Source organism: Salmo salar, chromosome 07, assembly GCF_965601325.2.
Source record: "Salmo salar chromosome 07, fSalSal1, whole genome shotgun sequence".
Lineage (NCBI taxonomy): Eukaryota > Metazoa > Chordata > Actinopteri > Salmoniformes > Salmonidae > Salmo > Salmo salar.
In genome coordinates, this window is record NC_138297.1 from 76,142,501 (window position 1) to 76,162,500 (window position 20,000).

The window sequence follows — 20,000 nt, forward strand, 5'->3', positions numbered from 1 at the left end:
CAGATGGGGTCCATGGTTACCAGGGGGGATAAACACTTAATACAAAAACAACGACGAAAAACATACGGAACAACTAAATAGGACCTTCAATTAGAGGCAACGAGAAACAGCCGCCTCCAACTGAAGGTCAAACCCAATAAACTAAGCATAGAAATAGATAAACTAGACACATACATAGAAATAGACTAACATAGAACATTGCCCAACAAACCCCGAAACACATTAAACAAACACCCCTCTGCCACGTCCCGACCAAACTACAATAACAAATAACCCTCTTTTACTGGTCAGGACGTGACATGAGGTGAATCCCCATAATGCCGTGTGAATTAAACCTGCCCAGTCAGCCATCGTTTCGCTGAGGTGGGTCTCACGTCTCGACATTCACATTTATGCATTATTTTATTTTTCAATTAATGTTTACGTGCAGCTTTGCCTTTGGCTTCCAACCTGGGACCAATTATCATTCACCTGTTTTAAACCAGATGCAAACATTATTGTGTTTAATAGTGTTTGCATCGTTAAATACAGGTGAATGATAATGCAGGTGAACCTGAATACAGAGTACTGATGAGAGGCAGGAGGAGGTCAGAGTTCAAATCCTAGTTAACCTGAATACTGATGAGAGGCAGGAGGAGGTCAGGGTTGAACCCTAGTTAACCTGAATACTGATGAGAGGCAGGAGGAGGTCAGGGTTGAACCCTAGTTAACCTGAATACTGATGAGAGGCAGGAGGAGGTCAGGGTTGAACCCTAGTTAACCTGAATACTGATGAGAGGCAGGAGGAGGTCAGGGTTGGAGGGGAAATGTACTTGATATGACTGTAATGTGTTGTCGTCTCACCCGGCTTCCTCCAGGTGAATGACTGTAATGTGTTGACGTCTCACCCAGCTTCCTCCAGGTGAATGACTGTAATGTGTTGTCGTCTCACCCAGCTTCCTCCAGGTGAATGACTGTAATGTGTTGTCGTCTCACCCAGCTTCCTCCAGGTGAATGACTGTGTTGTCGTCTCACCCAGCTTCCTCCAGGTGAATGACTGTAATGTGTTGTCGTCTCACCCAGCTTCCTCCAGGTGAATGACTGTAATGTGTTGTCGTCTCACCCAGCTTCCTCCAGGTGAATGACTGTAATGTGTTGTCGTCTCACCCAGCTTCCTCCAGGTGAATGACTGTAATGTGTTGACGTCTCACCCAGCTTCCTCCAGGTGAATGACTGTAATGTGTTGTCGTCTCACCCAGCTTCCTCCAGGTGAATGACTGTAATGTGTTGTCGTCTCACCCAGCTTCCTCCAGGTGAATGACTGTAATGTGTTGTCGTCTCACCCAGCTTCCTCCAGGTGAATGACTGTAATGTGTTGTCGTCTCACCCAGCTTCCTCCAGGTGAATGACTGTAATGTGTTGTCGTCTCACCTAGCTTCCTCCAGGTGAATGACTGTGTTGTCGTCTCACCCAGCTTCCTCCAGGTGAATGACTGTAATGTGTTGTCGTCTCACCCAGCTTCCTCCAGGTGAATGACTGTGTTGTCGTCTCACCCAGCTTCCTCCAGGTGAATGACTGTATGTGTTGTCGTCTCACCTAGCTTCCTCCAGGTGAATGACTGTGTTGTCGTCTCACCTAGCTTCCTCCAGGTGAATGACTGTGTTGTCGTCTCACCCAGCTTCCTCCAGGTGAATGACTGTAATGTGTTGTCGTCTCACCCAGCTTCCTCCAGGTGAATGACTGTAATGTGTTGTCGTCTCACCCAGCTTCCTCCAGGTGAATGACTGTAATGTGTTGTCGTCTCACCCAGCTTCCTCCAGGTGAATGACTGTAATGTGTTGTCGTCTCACCCAGCTTCCTCCAGGTGAATGACTGTAATGTGTTGTCGTCTCACCCAGCTTCCTCCAGGTGAATGACTGTAATGTGTTGTCGTCTCACCCAGCTTCCTCCAGGTGAATGACTGTGTTGTCGTCTCACCCAGCTTCCTCCAGGTGAATGACTGTAATGTGTTGTCGTCTCACCCAGCTTCCTCCAGGTGAATGACTGTAATGTGTTGTCGTCTCACCCAGCTTCCTCCAGGTGAATGACTGTAATGTGTTGTCGTCTCACCTAGCTTCCTCCAGGTGAATGACTGTGTTGTCGTCTCACCCAGCTTCCTCCAGGGGAATGACTGTAATGTGTTGTCGTCTCACCCAGCTTCCTCCAGGTGAATGACTGTGTTGTCGTCTCACCCAGCTTCCTCCAGGTGAATGACTGTGTTGTCGTCTCACCTAGCTTCCTCCAGGTGAATGACTGTAATGTGTTGTCGTCTCACCTAGCTTCCTCCAGGTGAATGACTGTAATGTGTTGTCGTCTCACCCAGCTTCCTCCAGGTGAATGACTGTAATGTGTTGTCGTCTCACCCAGCTTCCTCCAGGTGAATGACTGTAATGTGTTGTCGTCTCACCCAGCTTCCTCCAGGTGAATGACTGTAATGTGTTGTCGTCTCACCCAGCTTCCTCCAGGTGAATGACTGTAATGTGTTGTCGTCTCACCTAGCTTCCTCCAGGTGAATGACTGTGTTGACGTCTCACCCAGCTTCCTCCAGGTGAATGACTGTAATGTGTTGTCGTCTCACCCAGCTTCCTCCAGGTGAATGACTGTGTTGTCGTCTCACCCAGCTTCCTCCAGGTGAATGACTGTAAGTGTTGTCGTCTCACCCAGCTTCCTCCAGGTGAATGACTGTAATGTGTTGTCGTCTCACCCAGCTTCCTCCAGGTGAATGACTGTAATGTGTTGTCGTCTCACCCAGCTTCCTCCAGGTGAATGACTGTGTTGTCGTCTCACCCAGCTTCCTCCAGGTGAATGACTGTAATGTGTTGTCGTCTCACCCAGCTTCCTCCAGGTGAATGACTGTAATGTGTTGTCGTCTCACCCAGCTTCCTCCAGGTGAATGACTGTAATGTGTTGTCGTCTCACCCAGCTTCCTCCAGGTGAATGACTGTAATGTGTTGTCGTCTCACCCAGCTTCCTCCAGGTGAATGACTGTAATGTGTTGTCGTCTCACCTAGCTTCCTCCAGGTGAATGACTGTAATGTGTTGTCGTCTCACCTAGCTTCCTCCAGGTGAATGACTGTGTTGTCGTCTCACCCAGCTTCCTCCAGGTGAATGACTGTAATGTGTTGTCGTCTCACCCAGCTTCCTCCAGGTGAATGACTGTAATGTGTTGTCGTCTCACCCAGCTTCCTCCAGGTGAATGACTGTAATGTGTTGTCGTCTCACCCAGCTTCCTCCAGGTGAATGACTGTAATGTGTTTGACGTCTCACCCAGCTTCCTCCAGGTGAATGACTGTGTTGTCGTCTCACCCAGCTTCCTCCAGGTGAATGACTGTGTTGTCGTCTCACCCAGCTTCCTCCAGGTGAATGACTGTGTTGTCGTCTCACCCCAGTTCTCAGTGTCGTCTCCCAGCTTCCTCCAGGTGAATGACTCGAATGTGTTGTCGTCTCACCCAGCTTCCTCCAGGTGAATGACTGTAATGTGTTTGTCGTCTCACCCAGCTTCCTCCAGGTGAATGACTGTAATGTGTTGTCGTCTCACCCAGCTTCCTCCAGGTGAATGACTGTGTTGTCGTCTCACCCAGCTTCCTCCAGGTGAATGACTGTGTTGTCGTCTCACCCAGCTTCCTCCAGGTGAATGACTGTAATGTGTTGTCGTCTCACCTAGCTTCCTCCAGGTGAATGACTGTAATGTGTTGTCGTCTCACCCAGCTTCCTCCAGGTGAATGACTGTAATGTGTTGTCGTCTCACCCAGCTTCCTCCAGGTGAATGACTGTAATGTGTTGTCGTCTCACCCAGCTTCCTCCAGGTGAATGACTGTAATGTGTTGTCGTCTCACCTAGCTTCCTCCAGGTGAATGACTGTAATGTGTTGTCGTCTCACCCAGCTTCCTCCAGGTGAATGACTGTAATGTGTTGTCGTCTCACCTAGCTTCCTCCAGGTGAATGACTGTAATGTGTTGTCGTCTCACCCAGCTTCCTCCAGGTGAATGACTGTAATGTGTTGTCGTCTCACCCAGCTTCCTCCAGGTGAATGACTGTTGTGTTGTCGTCTCACCCAGCTTCCTCCAGGTGAATGACTGTGTTGTCGTCTCACCCAGCTTCCTCCAGGTGAATGACTGTAATGTGTTGTCGTCTCACCCAGCTTCCTCCAGGTGAATGACTGTAATGTGTTGTCGTCTCACCCAGCTTCCTCCAGGTGAATGACTGTAATGTGTTGTCGTCTCACCCAGCTTCCTCCAGGTGAATGACTGTAATGTGTTGTCGTCTCACCCAGCTTCCTCCAGGTGAATGACTGTAATGTGTTGTCGTCTCACCCAGCTTCCTCCAGGTGAATGACTGTAATGTGTTGTCGTCTCACCCAGCTTCCTCCAGGTGAATGACTGTAATGTGTTGTCGTCTCACCCAGCTTCCTCCAGGTGAATGACTGTAATGTGTTGTCGTCTCACCCAGCTTCCTCCAGGTGAATGACTGTAATGTGTTGACGTCTCACCCAGCTTCCTGAAGGTGAAGGCACTAACTGTAAGTCTCTCTGGATACGAGAGTCTCCTCAATGACTAAAAATGTAAAAGGTTAAGTGACAGCTGCTGTGGACCTCTACCGTCGTGTTGATTTTCCAAAACGTTGCTAAAACCGCTAAACGTCTGCTGGGTAACAAACCGGTATTCACACCTAGTTCTACTCTAACCGCTGTATGATGAGTCTAGCATGTTTACCCTCTCAGGGACCCTGTGTTCCCGTCAGAGAGGATTTGGGCGCTGAGCTTCTGTCAGGGCCTGAGCCCAGTAATTCAACCTGAATAAAAACGTAACGTTTTTATATAATCACTGTCAATTATTGGGGCTACTATAATAATCGGAGTCATTAAGAGCTTTCGCGGGGGATCGCCGCCGCCTGGTGCCGAGAGGGATCACTGCAAAGGGTTCACAGATAGTTATACCGCCCACACAGTCAGACATCACGACACGACTAAAGGGGGTGTGTGTGTGTGTGTGTGTGTGTGTGTGTGTGTGTGTGTGTGTGTGTGTGTTATGTGGTGTGTGTGTGTTATGTGTGTGTGTGTGTGTGTGTGTGTGTGTTTATGTGGTGTGTTATGTGTGTTATGTGTGTGTGTGTGTGTGTGTGGTGTGTGTGTGTTGTGTGTGTGTGTGTGTGTGTGTGTTAATGTGTGTGTGAGTGTGTGTTATGTGGTGTGTCTGTGTGTGTGTGTATGTGTGTGTGTGTATGTGTGTTATGTGGTGTGTGTGTGTGTTATGTGGTGTGTGTGTGTGTGTGTGTGTGTGTGTGTGTGTGTGTGTGTGTGTGTGTGTGTGTGTGTGTGTGTGTGTGTGTGTGTGTGTGTGTGTGTGTCTGTCAGCCCAGCAGGGAGACCAGCAGCCCAGCAGGGAGACCAGCAGCCCATCCAGCCCCAGCAGGGAGGACCAGCAGCCCATCCAGCCCAGCAGGGAGAGCAGCAGCCCACAGGGGACAGGCAGACCAGCAGGGAGCGCCATCCAGCCCAGCAGGGAGACCAGCAGCCCATCCAGCCCAGCAGGGAGAGCCAGCAGCCCATCCAGCCCAGCAGGGAGACCAGCAGCCCATCCAGCCCAGCAGGGAGAGCAGCAGCCCATCCAGCCCAGCAGGGAGACCAGCAGCCCATCCAGCCCAGCAGGGAGAGCAGCAGCCCATCCAGCCCAGCAGGGAGACCAGCAGCCCATCCAGCCCAGCAGGGAGACCAGCAGCCCATCCAGCCCAGCAGGGAGACCAAGCAGCCCATCCAGCCCAAGCAGGGAGAGCAGCGGCCCAGTCCAGCCCAGCAGGGAGACCAGCAGCCCATCCAGCCCAGCAGGGAGAGCAGCAGCCCATCCAGCCCAACAGGGAGACCAGCAGCCCATCCAGCCCAGCAGGGAGATGCAGCAGCCCTAGCAGGGAGTAGAGACTAGTTCTAGCCCGTCCGGCCCAGCAGGTGAAGACCAGCAGCCCAGCCAGCCCAGCGAGGGAGGGACCGAGCGAGCCCAGCGAGGGAGGGACCGAGCGAGGGAGGGACCAGCGGAGGCCCAGCCAGCCCAGCGAGGGAGGGACCGAGCGAGCCCAGCCAGCCCAGCAAGGCGAGAGCAGCAGCGAGAGAGAGAGATGAGAGAGCGCGCGGGAGAACGTTATTAAGACTATTTATAGCCTGTTGGACCCTGCAGTGAAGGGAGAGAGAGGGGGGGAGGGAGGGAGGGAGGGAGGGAGGGAGGAGGGAGGAGGGAGAGACAGAGAGAGAGAGAGAGAGAGAGAGAGAGAGAGAGAGAGAGAGAGAGAGAGAGAGAGAGAGAGGAGACAGAGAGGAGGGAGAGAGAGAGGGAGAGAGACAGAGAGAGGGAGAGAGAGAGAGAGAGAGAGAGAGAGAGAGAGAGAGAGAGAGCGAGAGGAGAGAGAGAGAGAGAGAGAGAGAGAGAGAGAGAGAGCGAGAGAGAGCGAGAGAGAGCGAAAGAAAGAAAGATAGAGAAGTGAGAGAGCGAGAGAGACAGAGGGGGGTAGAGAGAGCGAGAGAGTGAGAGAGCGTGAGAGAGCGAGAGAGAGAGAGACAGAGAGAGAAAGAGTGAGAGCGTGTGAGAGAGAGGGAGAGAGAGAGGGGGGGGAGAAGGAAGAGAGAGGGGGGGAAGAGAGAGACGGAGAGATGGTGATGATAGAGAGAGAAACAATGAAAGAGAGAGAGAGAAACAGAGAGGGAGAGAGAGTGAGAGAGAGGGAGAGAGAGGGAGAAGAGAGGGGGGGGAGAAGGAGAGAGAGAGAGAGATGGTGATGAGAGAGAGAGAAACATAGAGAGGGAGAGAGAGACAGAGAGAGAGAGAGAGAGAGAGAGAGAGGAGAGAGAGAGAGAGAGCGAGTAGACGGAGAGAGCGTCAGAGAGAGTAGTCCTGCTGTCTGAGAGTGGATGAGAGAGAGAGCAGCATGAGAGATGTAGAGAGACAGACAGGCAGAGAGACAGACAGCAGATGAGCTGTCTGGATGACACCATGCTGGAGAGACAGAGGGACGGAAGAGAGAGAGACGTCTGAGAGAGCATTTTACCATCAGAGGGAGACAGACGGAGAGAGAGAGAGATGAGAGACGTCTCTCATTCTTTCCTACGTCTGTCTAACATGCTGCTAACATGCCACCAGAAGTCTCTCCTTCATCCCTCTCTCTTCCCCCCTGCTCTCATCCAGACAGCTCATCTGCCGTTGTCCCCCTGCCTGCTGTCTCTCTACATCTAACATGCTGCTCCTCTACTCCACACACAGACAGCAGGACTACCACACTGACGCCTCTCAGTCTACTAGCCCTCTCTCTCTCTCTCTCTCTCTCTCTCTCTCTCTCTCTAGGCAGCCAGTAGAGCTCCCATCTCCAGCCCAGACGGAAAGTCCAGGAGGTTCCTGTAGGAAACAGCAGGGGCTTTTAATACTGCAGCAGCGTCGGCAAATATTACCCCTGCTGTTACCCTGCTGTTACCCCGGTGATACCCCTGCTGATACCCCGGCTGATACCCCTGCTGATACCCCTGCTGATACCCCTGCTGTTACCCCGGTGATACCCCTGCTGATACCCCTGCTATTACCCCTGCTGATACCCCTGCTGATACCCCTGCTGTTACCCCTGCTGTTACCCCTGCTGATTCCCCTGCTGATACCCCATTGATACCCCTGCTGATACCCCTGCTGATACCCCTGCTGTTACCCCTGCTGATACCCCTGCTGATACCCTGCTGATACCCCTATGATACCCCTGCTGATACCCCTGCTGATACCCCTGCTGATTACCCCCTGCTGATACCCCCTGCTGATACCCCTATGATACCCCTGCTGATACCCCTGCTGTTACCCCTGCTGTTCTTCCTCTCTCCGTTTCTCTCCCTCTCTGTTTCCTCCTCCACTTCCTCTCTTCATCTCTCTCTCCCCTCTCTGTTTCCTCCTCCACTTCCTCTCTCCGTTTCTCCATCTCTCTGTTTCCTCCTCCACTTCCTCTCTCCGTTTCTCCATCTCTCTGTTTCCTCCTCCACTTCCTCTCTCCATCTTCTCTCTGTTTCCTCCTCCACTTCCTCTCTCCGTTCTCATCTCTCTGTTTCCTCCTCCACTTCCTCTCTCCATCTCTCTCTCTCTGTTTCCTCCTCCACTTCCTCTCTCCATCTCTCTCTCTCTCTCTCCATCTCTCTCTCTCTGTTTCCTCCTCCACTTCCTCTCTCCATCTCTCTCTCTCTCTCTGTTTCCTCCTCCACTTCCTCTCTCCATCTCTCTGTTTCCTCCTCCACTTCCTCTCTCCATCTCTCTCTCTCTCTGATTTCTCCTCCACTTCCTCTCTCCATCTCTCTCTCTCTCTCTCTCTCTCTGATTCCTCCTCCACTGCCTCTCTCCGTTTCTCTCTCTCTCAATTTCAATTCAAAGGGCTTTATTGGCCTGGGATACATGTTCACATTTGCCAAAGCAAATGGAAAAGATGATAAACATGTGGGAAATTGGGAGAAATCTGTAAACGTAACACTCACAAAAGATTTAAATGAACAGAGACATTTGAAATGTTATATTATTGGCTATGTACAGTGTCGTAACAATGTGCAAGTAGTAGAAGTATAAAAGGGAAGATAAATAAACAGCTAAATATAGCTTATAAATAAATAGATAAACAGAGCTTGTATTTACAATGTTGTTTGTGCTTCAATGGTTGCCTTTATCCTCATAGGAACAGGTCACACATCTGGCTTCTGTGATGGCACGCTGGTGTACTTCACCTAACAGATATGCTATTTTATCAATGTTTTCATTTTGTTTTCTAATTCTTTTGTGTATCTGTGTGATCTGAGGGAAATATGTTTCTCTAATATGGTCATACATTTTGGGCAGGAGGTTAGGAAGTGCAGCTCAGTTTCCACCTCATTTTGTGTGGTCAGTGTTGCACATAGCCTGTCTTCTCTTGAGAGCCCAGGTCTGCCTACGGCGACCTTTCTCAATAGCAAGGCTGTGCTCACTGAGTCTGTACGTAGTGAAGGGTTTTGGGGTCAGTCACAGCGGTCAGGTATATTCTGTCACTGGGTACTCTCTGTTTAGGGACAGATGGCATCTCAGTTTCCTCTGGGGTTTTTTTTGTTAGATTTTTTCCAATGTGTCAAATAGTTATTTTTGTTGCTTTCTCATAATTTGGTTTGGTCTAAATGTGTTTCTGTCCTGAGGCATTGTGGGGTCTAAATGTGTTTCTGTCCTGAGGCATTGTGGGGTCTAAATGTGTTTCTGTCCTGAGGCATTGTGGGGTCTAAATGTGTTTCTGTCCTGAGGCATTGTGGGGTCTAAATGTGTTTCTGTCCTGGTGCATTGTGGGGTCTAAATGTGTTTCTGTCCTGGTGCATTGTGGGGTCTAAATGTGTTTCTGTCCTGAGATGTGTTTCTGTCCTGGTGCATTGTGGGGTCTAAATGTGTTTCTGTCCTGGTGCATTGTGGGGTCTAAATGTGTTTCTGTCCTGGTGCATTGTGGGGTCTAAATGTGTTTCTGTCCTGAGGCATTGTGGGGTCTAAATGTGTTTCTGTCCTGGTGCATTGTGGGGTCTAAATGTGTTTCTGTCCTGGTGCATTGTGGGGTCTAAATGTGTTTCTGTCCTGAGGCATTGTGGGGTCTAAATGTGTTTCTGTCCTGAGGCATTGTGGGGTCTAAATGTGTTTCTGTCCTGGTGCATTGTGGGGTCTAAATGTGTTTCTGTCCTGAGGCATTGTGGGGTCTAAATGTGTTTCTGTCCTGGTGCATTGTGGGGTCTAAATGTGTTTCTGTCCTGGTGCATTGTGGGGTCTAAATGTGTTTCTGTCCTGGTGCATTGTGGGGTCTAAATGTGTTTCTGTCCTGAGGCATTGTGGGGTCTAAATGTGTTTCTGTCCTGGTGCATTGTGGGGTCTAAATGTGTTTCTGTCCTGAGGCATTGTGGGGTCTAAATGTGTTTCTGTCCTGAGGCATTGTGGGGTCTAAATGTGTTTCTGTCCTGAGGCATTGTGGGATCTAAATGTGTTTCTGTCCTGGTGCATTGTGGGGTCTAAATGTGTTTCTGTCCTGAGGCATTGTGGGGTCTAAATGTGTTTCTGTCCTGGTGCATTGTGGGGTCTAAATGTGTTTCTGTCCTGAGGCATTGTGGGGTCTAAATGTGTTTCTGTCCTGAGGCATTGTGGGGTCTAAATGTGTTTCTGTCCTGAGGCATTGTGGGATCTAAATGTGTTTCTGTCCTGGTGCATTGTGGGGTCTAAATGTGTTTCTGTCCTGAGGCATTGTGGGGTCTAAATGTGTTTCTGTCCTGGTGCATTGTGGGGTCTAAATGTGTTTCTGTCCTGGTGCATTGTGGGGTCTAAATGTGTTTCTGTCCTGGTGCATTGTGGGGTCTAAATGTGTTTCTGTCCTGAGGCATTGTGGGGTCTAAATGTGTTTCTGTCCTGGTGCATTGTGGGGTCTAAATGTGTTTCTGTCCTGAGGCATTGTGGGGTCTAAATGTGTTTCTGTCCTGGTGCATTGTGGGGTCTAAATGTGTTTCTGTCCTGAGGCATTGTGCGGTCTAAATGTGTTTCTGTCCTGAGGCATTGTGGGGTCTAAATGTGTTTCTGTCCTGAGGCATTGTGGGATCTGTTTGTGTTTCTGTCCTGAGGCATTGTGGGATCTGTTTGTGTTTCTGTCCTGAGGCATTGTGGGATCTGTTTGTGTTTCTGTCCTGGTGCATTGTGGGATCTGTTTGTGTTCCTGGTGCATTGTGGGGTCTGTTTGTGTTTCTGTCCTGGTGCATTGTGGGGTCTGTTTGTGTTTCTGTCCTGAGGCATTGTGGGATCTGTTTGTGTTTCTGTCCTGGTGCATTGTGGGATCTGTTTGTGTTTCTGTCCTGGTGCATTGTGGGATCTGTTTGTGTTTCTGTCCTGAGGCATTGTGGGGTCTGTTTGTGTTGCTGTCCTGGTGCATTGTGGGGTCTGTTTGTGTTTCTGTCCTGGTGCATTGTGGGGTCTGTTTATGTTTCTGTCCTGGGGCATTGTGGGGTCTAAATGTGTTTCTGTCCTGGTGCATTGTGGGTCTGTTTGTGTTCCTGGTGCATTGTGGGATCTGTTTGTGTTTCTGTCCTGGTGCATTGTGGGGTCTAAATGTGTTTATGTCCAGAGGCATTGTGGGGTCTAAATGTGTTTCTGTCCTGGTGCATTGTGGGGTCTAAATGTGTTTCTGTCCTGAGGCATTGTGGGGTCTAAATGTGTTTCTGTCCTGAGGCATTGTGGGGTCTAAATGTGTTTCTGTCCTGAGGCATTGTGGGGTCTAAATGTGTTTCTGTCCTGGTGCATTGTGGGGTCTAAATGTGTTTCTGTCCTGAGGCATTGTGGGGTCTAAATGTGTTTCTGTCCTGAGGCATTGTGGGGTCTAAATGTGTTTCTGTCCTGAGGCATTGTGGGGTCTAAATGTGTTTCTGTCCTGAGGCATTGTGGGGTCTAAATGTGTTTCTGTCCTGGTGCATTGTGGGGTCTAAATGTGTTTCTGTCCTGAGGCATTGTGGGGTCTAAATGTGTTTCTGTCCTGGTGCATTGTGGGGTCTAAATGTGTTTCTGTCCTGAGGCATTGTGGGGTCTAAATGTGTTTCTGTCCTGGTGCATTGTGGGGTCTAAATGTGTTTCTGTCCTGGTGCATTGTGGGGTCTAAATGTGTTTCTGTCCTGAGGCATTGTGGGGTCTAAATGTGTTTCTGTCCTGAGGCATTGTGGGGTCTAAATGTGTTTCTGTCCTGGTGCATTGTGGGGTCTAAATGTGTTTCTGTCCTGAGGCATTGTGGGATCTGTTTGTGTTTCTGTCCTGAGGCATTGTGGGATCTGTTTGTGTTTCTGTCCTGGTGCATTGTGGGATCTGTTTGTGCTTCCTGGTGCATTGTGGGGTCTGTTTGTGTTTCTGTCCTGGTGCATTGTGGGGTCTGTTTGTGTTTCTGTCCTGGTGCATTGTGGGGTCTGTTTGTGTTTCTGTCCTGAGGCATTGTGGGATCTGTTTGTGTTTCTGTCCTGGTGCATTGTGGGATCTGTTTGTGTTTCTGTCCTGGTGCATTGTGGGATCTGTTTGTGTTTCTGTCCTGAGGCATTGTGGGGTCTGTTTGTGTTGCTGTCCTGGTGCATTGTGGGGTCTGTTTGTGTTTCTGTCCTGGTGCATTGTGGGGTCTGTTTGTGTTTCTGTCCTGGTGCATTGTGGGATCTGTTTGTGTTTCTGTCCTGGTGCATTGTGGGGTCTGTTTATGTTTCTGTCCTGGGGCATTGTGGGGTCTAAATGTGTTTCTGTCCTGGTGCATTGTGGGTCTGTTTGTGTTCCTGGTGCATTGTGGGATCTGTTTGTGTTTCGTCCTGGTGCATTGTGGGGTCTAAATGTGTTTATGTCCTGAGGCATTGTGGGGTCTAAATGTGTTTCTGTCCTGAGGCATTGTGGGGTCTAAATGTGTTTCTGTCCTGGTGCATTGTGGGGTCTAAATGTGTTTCTGTCCTGAGGCATTGTGGGGTCTAAATGTGTTTCTGTCCTGGTGCATTGTGGGGTCTAAATGTGTTTCTGTCCTGAGGCATTGTGGGGTCTAAATGTGTTTCTGTCCTGAGGCATTGTGGGGTCTAAATGTGTTTCTGTCCTGGTGCATTGTGGGGTCTAAATGTGTTTCTGTCCTGAGGCATTGTGGGGTCTAAATGTGTTTCTGTCCTGGTGCATTGTGGGGTCTAAATGTGTTTCTGTCCTGGTGCATTGTGGGGTCTAAATGTGTTTCTGTCCTGAGGCATTGTGGGGTCTAAATGTGTTTCTGTCCTGAGGCATTGTGGGGTCTAAATGTGTTTCTGTCCTGGTGCATTGTGGGGTCTAAATGTGTTTCTGTCCTGGGGCATTGTGGGGTCTAAATGTGTTTCTGTCCTGAGGCATTGTGGGGTCTAAATGTGTTTCTGTCCTGAGGCATTGTGGGGTCTAAATGTGTTTCTGTCCTGAGGCATTGTGGGGTCTAAATGTGTTTCTGTCCTGGTGCATTGTGGGGTCTAAATGTGTTTCTGTCCTGGTGCATTGTGGGGTCTAAATGTGTTTCTGTCCTGAGGCATTGTGGGGTCTAAATGTGTTTCTGTCCTGGTGCATTGTGGGGTCTAAATGTGTTTCTGTCCTGAGGCATTGTGGGGTCTAAATGTGTTTCTGTCCTGAGGCATTGTGGGGTCTAAATGTGTTTCTGTCCTGGTGCATTGTGGGGTCTAAATGTGTTTCTGTCCTGAGGCATTGTGGGGTCTAAATGTGTTTCTGTCCTGAGGCATTGTGGGGTCTAAATGTGTTTCTGTCCTGAGGCATTGTGGGGTCTAAATGTGTTTCTGTCCTGGTGCATTGTGGGGTCTAAATGTGTTTCTGTCCTGAGGCATTGTGGGGTCTAAATGTGTTTCTGTCCTGGTGCATTGTGGGGTCTAAATGTGTTTCTGTCCTGAGGCATTGTGGGGTCTAAATGTGTTTCTGTCCTGAGGCATTGTGGGGTCTAAATGTGTTTCTGTCCTGAGGCATTGTGGGGTCTAAATGTGTTTCTGTCCTGGTGCATTGTGGGGTCTAAATGTGTTTCTGTCCTGGTGCATTGTGGGGTCTAAATGTGTTTCTGTCCTGAGGCATTGTGGGGTCTAAATGTGTTTCTGTCCTGGTGCATTGTGGGGTCTAAATGTGTTTCTGTCCTGGTGCATTGTGGGGTCTAAATGTGTTTCTGTCCTGAGGCATTGTGGGGTCTAAATGTGTTTCTGTCCTGGTGCATTGTGGGGGTCTAAATGTGTTTCTGTCCCTGAGGCATTGTGGGGTCTAAATGTGTTTCTGTCCTGAGGCATTGTGGGATCTGTTTGTGTTTCTGTCCTGAGGCATTGTGGGATCTGTTTGTGTTTCTGTCCTGAGGCATTGTGGGATCTGTTTGTGTTTCTGTCCTGGTGCATTGTGGGATCTGTTTGTGTTCCTGGTGCATTGTGGGGTCTGTTTGTGTTTCTGTCCTGGTGCATTGTGGGGTCTGTTTGTGTTTCTATCCTGGTGCATTGTGGGATCTGTTTGTTTCTGTCCTGGTGCATTGTGGGGTCTGTTTATGTTTCTGTCCTGGGGCATTGTGGGGTCTAAATGTGTTTCTGTCCTGGTGCATTGTGGGTCTGTTTGTGTTCCTGGTGCATTGTGGGATCTGTTTGTGTTTCTGTCCTGGTGCATTGTGGGGTCTAAATGTGTTTCTGTCCTGGTGCATTGTGGGGTCTGTTTGTGTTTCTGTCCTGGGGCATTGTGGGATCTGTTTTATGTTTCTGTCCTGGGCATTGTGGGGTCTGTTTGTGTTTCTGTCCTGGTGCATTGTGGGGTCTATTTGTGTTTCTGTCCTGGTGCATTGTGGGGTCTGTTTGTGTTTCTGTCCTGGTGCATTGTGGGGTCTGTTTGTGTTTCTGTCCTTACTGTGTATACAATAAGTATATTTGTGCAGAATTCTACATACAGTCTCAATTGGATGTTTGTCCCATTTTGTGAAAACTTGGTTGGTGAGTGGACCCCCAGACCCCACAGCCGTAGAGGGCTATGTGTTCGATAACTGACGGAAGTATCTTTAGCCAGATCCTAATTGGTATGTCGAGTTTTATGTTCCTTTTGATGGCGTAGAAGGCCCTTCTTGCCTTGTCTCTCAGATCGTTCACAGCTTTGTGGAAGTTACCTGTGGCGCTGATGTTTAGGCCCGAGGTAGGTGTAATTCTTTGTGCGCTCTAGGGAAATGGTGTCTTGATGGAATTTGTATTTGTGGTCCTGGCGACTGGACCTTTTTTGGAACACCATTATTTTAGTCTTACTGAGATTCAAATGTCAGGGCCCAGGTCTGTCAGGGCCCAGGTCTGTCAGGGCCCAGGTCTGTCAGGGCCCAGGTCTGTCAGGGCCCATGTCTGTCAGGGCCCAGGTCTGTCAGGGCCCATGTCTGTCAGGGCCCAGGTCTGTCAGGGCCCAGGTCTGTCAGGGCCCATGTCTGTCAGGGCCCAGGTCTGTCAGGGCCCATGTCTGTCAGGGCCCAGGTCTGTCAGGGCCCAGTCTGTCAGGGCCCAGTCTGTCAGGGCCCAGGTCTGTCAGGGCCAGTCTGTCAGGGCCTGCTCTGTCAGGGCCCAGGTCTGTCAGGGCCCAGGTTTGTCAGGGCCCAGGTCTGTCAGGGCCCAGGTCTGACAGATCTGTTCAGAGGCCCTAGGTGCTGCTGTAGTCCTCCTTGGTTTGGGGACAGCTCTAGGTCTGTGCAGGGCCTCCTAGGTTTGGGGACAGATCTAGGTGCCGCTGTAGGCCTCCTTGGTTGGGGACAGATCTAGGTCTGCTGTAGGCCCTCCTTGGTTGGGACAGATCTAGGTTCTGCTGTAGGTCCTCCTTGGTTTGGGGACAGATCTAGGTGCTGCTGCAGGCCCTCCTTGGTTGGGGACAGATCTAGGTCTGCTGTAGGCCCTCCTTGGTTGGGGACAGATCTAGGTTCTGCTGTAGGTCCTCCTTGGTTTGGGAACAGATCTAGGTGCTGCTGTAGGCCCTCCTTGGTTTGGGGACAGATCTAGGTTCTGCTGTAGGTCCTCCTTGGTTGGGGACAGATCTAGGTGCTGCTGTAGGCCCTCCTTGGTTGGGGACAGAAGCACCAGATCATCAGCAAACAGTAGACATTTGACTTCAGATTCTAGCAGGGTGAGGGCCGGGTGCTGCAGACTGTTCTAGTGCCCTCGCCAATTCATTGATATGTATGTTGAAGACGGTGGGGCTTAAACTGCATCCCTGTCTCGCCCCACGGCCCTGTGGGAAGAAATGTGTTTATTGTCCATCTGTACACTGTTCCTGTTTGTGTACATGGATTTTATGTCATATACTTTTCCCCCCAACACCGCTTTCCGTCAATTTATATAGCAGACCCTCGTGCCAAATTGAGTTCGAAAGCTTTTCTGAAATCAACAAAGTATGAAAAGACTTTGCCTTTGTTTTGGTTTGTTTGTTTGTTTGTCAATAAGGGTGTGCAGGGTGTTTACGTGGTCTGTCGTACAGTAATTTATTAAGAAGCCAATTGGACATTTGCTCAGGACATTGTTTTCACTGAGGAAATGTTGGAGTCTGCTGTTAACGATAATGCAGAGGATTTATCAGAGTCTGCTGTTAACGATAATGCAGAGGATTTATCAGAGTCTGCTGTTAACGATAATGCAGAGGATTTATCAGAGTCTGCTGTTAACAATAACGCAGAGGATTTATCAGAGTCTGCTGTTAACGATAATGCAGAGGATTTATCAGAGTCTGCTGTTAACGATAATGCAGTGGATTTATCAGAGGTTGCTGTTAACGATAATGCAGAGGATTTATCAGAGTCTGCTGTTAACGATAATGCAGTGGATTTATCAGAGGTCTGCTGTTAACGATAATGCAGAGGATTTATCAGAGTCTGCTGTTAACGATAATGCAGAGGATTTATCAGAGGTTGCTGTTAACGATAATGCAGAAGATTTATCAGAAGTCTGCTGTTAACGATAATGCAGAGGATTTATCAGAGTCTGGCTGTTAACGATAATGCAGAGGATTTATCAGAGGTTGCTGTTAACGATAATGCAGAGATTTATCAAAGTCTGCTGTTAACGATAATGCAGAGGATTTATCAGAGGTTGCTGTTAACGATAATGCAGAGGATTTATCAGAGGTTGCTGTTAACAATAATGCAAAGGATTTATTAAAGGTTGCTGTTAACGATAATGCAGAGGATTTATCAGAGATGGCTGTTAACGATAATGCAGAGGATTTATCAGAGGTTGCTGTTAACGATAATGCAGAAGATTTATCAAAGTCTGCTGTTAACGATAATGCAGTGGATTTATCAGAGTCTGCTGTTAACGATAATGCAGAGGATTTATCAGAGTCTGCTGTTAACGATAATGCAGAGGATTTATCAGAGTCTGCTGTTAACGATAATGCAGAGGATTTATCAGAGTCTGCTGTTAACGATAATGCAGAGGATTTATCAGAGTCTGCTGTTAACGATAATGCAGAGGATTTATCAGAGTCTGCTGTTAACGATAATGCAGAGGATTTATCAGAGTCTGCTGTTAACGATAATGCAGCGGATTTATCAGAGTCTGCTGTTAACGATAATGCAGAGGATTTATCAGAGTCTGCTGTTAACGATAATGCAGTGGATTTATCAGAGTCTGCTGTTAACGATAATGCAGAGGATTTATCAGAGTCTGCTGTTAACAATAATGCAGAAATTATTGGGGTCCATTTTATTGGGGTCCGTTTCCAAATATTAGGGAAGATAGCTGAGGATAATGTTGACTCGTTTAAGAATAGCCCATTTGAATTTCGTGGTCTGTATATCTTATCATTTCATTGAGGATACCATCAACACCACAGGCCTTTTGGGGGTTGGAGGGTTTGTATTTTGTCCTGTAGTTCATTCAATGTAATTGGAGAATCCAGTGGGTTCTGGTAGTCTTCAATGTAACTGGAGAATCCAGTGGGTTCTGGGTAGTCGTTAATGTAACTGGAGAATCCAGTGGGTTCTGGTAGTCTTTAATGTAATTGGAGAATCCAGTGGGTTCTGGTAGTCTTTAATGTAATTGGAGAATCCAGTGGGTTCTGGTAGTCTATAATGTAATTGGAGAATCCAGTGGGTTCTGGTAGTCTTTAATGTAATTGGAGAATCCAGTGGGTGAAGGGTAGTCTTTAATGTAATTGGAGAATCCAGTGGGTGAAGGGTAGTCGTTAATGTAATTGGAGAATCCAGTGGGTTCTGGTAGTCTTTAATGTAATTGGAGAATCCAGTGGGTTCTGGGTAGTCTTTAATGTAATTGGAGAATCCAGTGGGTTCTGGTAGTCTTTAATGTAATTGGAGAATCCAGTGGGTTCTGGTAGTCTTTAATGTAATTGGAGAATCCAGTGGGTTCTGGGTAGTCTTTAATGTAATTGGAGAATCCAGTGGGTTCTGGTAGTCTATAATGTAATTGGAGAATCCAGTGGGTTCTGGTAGTCTTTAATGTAACTGGAGAATCCAGTGGGTTCTGGTAGTCTTTAATGTAACTGGAGAATCCAGTGGGTTCTGGTAGTCTTTAATGTAACTGGAGAATCCAGTGGGTTCTGGTAGTCTTTAATGTAATTGGAGAATCCAGTGGGTTCTGGTAGTCTTTAATGTAACTGGAGAATCCAGTGGGTTCTGGTAGTCTTTAATGTAATTGGAGAATCCAGTGGGTTCTGGTAGTCTTTAATGTAACTGGAGAATCCAGTGGGTTCTGGGTAGTCTTTAATGTAATTGGAGAATCCAGTGTGTTCTGGGTAGTCGTTAATGTAATTGGAGAATCCAGTGGGTTCTGGGTAGTCGTTAATGTAATTGGAGAATCCAGTGGGTTCTGGGTAGTCGTTAATGTAACTGGAGAATCCAGTGGGTTCTGGTAGTCTTTAATGTAATTGGAGAATCCAGTGGGTTCTGGGTAGTCGTTAATGTAACTGGAGAATCCAGTGGGTTCTGGTAGTCTTAATGTAACTGGAGAATCCAGTGGGTTCTGGTAGTCTTTAATGTAACTGGAGAATCCAGTGGGTTCTGGGTAGTCGTTAATGTAACTGGAGAATCCAGTGGGTTCTGGGTAGTCGTTAATGTAACTGGAGAATCCAGTGTGTTCTGGGTAGTCGTTAATGTAATTGGAGAATCCAGTGGGTTCTGGGTAGTCGTTAATGTAACTGGAGAATCCAGTGGGTTCTGGGTAGTCGTTAATGTAACTGGAGAATCCAGTGTGTTCTGGGTAGTCGTTAATGTAACTGGAGAATCCAGTGGGTTCTGGGTAGTCGTTAATGTAACTGGAGAATCCAGTGGGTTCTGGGTAGTCGTTAATGTAACTGGAGAATCCAGTGTGGTTCTGGGTAGTCTTTAATGTAACTGGAGAATCCAGTGGGTTCTGGGTAGTCGTTAATGTAACTGGAGAATCCAGTGGGTTCTGGGTAGTCGTTAATGTAACTGGAGAATCCAGTGTGTTCTGGGTAGTCGTTAATGTAACTGGAGAATCCAGTGTGTTCTGGGTAGTCGTTAATGTAACTGGAGAATCCAGTGGGTTCTGGGTAGTCGTTAATGTAACTGGAGAATCCAGTGGGTTCTGGGTAGTCGTTAATGTAACTGGAGAATCCAGTGGGTTCTGGGTAGTCGTTAATGTAACTGGAGAATCCAGTGGGTTCTGGGTAGTCGTTAATGTAACTGGAGAATCCAGTGTGGTTCTGGGTAGTCGTTAATGTAACTGGAGAATCCAGTGTGTTCTGGGTAGTCGTTAATGTAACTGGAGAATCCAGTGTGTTCTGGGTAGTCGTTAATGTAACTGGAGAATCCAGTGGGTTCTGGGTAGTCGTTAATGTAACTGGAGAATCCAGTGGGTTCTGGGTAGTCGTTAATGTAACTGGAGAATCCAGTGGGTTCTGGGTAGTCGTTAATGTAACTGGAGAATCCAGTGTGTTCTGGGTAGTCGTTAATGTAACTGGAGAATCCAGTGGGTTCTGGGTAGTCGTTAATGTAATTGGAGAATCCAGTGGGTTCTGGGTAGTCGTTAATGTAACTGGAGTATCCAGTGGGTTCTGGGTAGTCGTTAATGTAACTGGAGAATCCAGTGTGTTCTGGGTAGTCGTTAATGTAACTGGAGAATCCAGTGGATTCTGGGTAGTCGTTAATGTAACTGGAGAATCCAGTGTGTTCTGGGTAGTCTTTTTAATGTAACTGGAGAATCCAGTGTGTTCTGGGAAGTCGTTAATGTAACTGGAGAATCCAGTGGGTTCTGGGTAGTCGTTAATGTAACTGGAGAATCCAGTGTGTTCTGGGTAGTCGTTAATGTAACTGGAGAATCCAGTGGGTTCTGGGTAGTCGTTAATGTAACTGGAGAATCCAGTGTGTTCTGGGTAGTCGTTAATGTAACTGGAGAATCCAGTGGGTTCTGGGTAGTCGTTAATGTAACTGGAGAATCCAGTGGGTTCTGGGTAGTCGTTAATGTAACTGGAGAATCCAGTGGGTTCTGGGTAGTCGTTAATGTAACT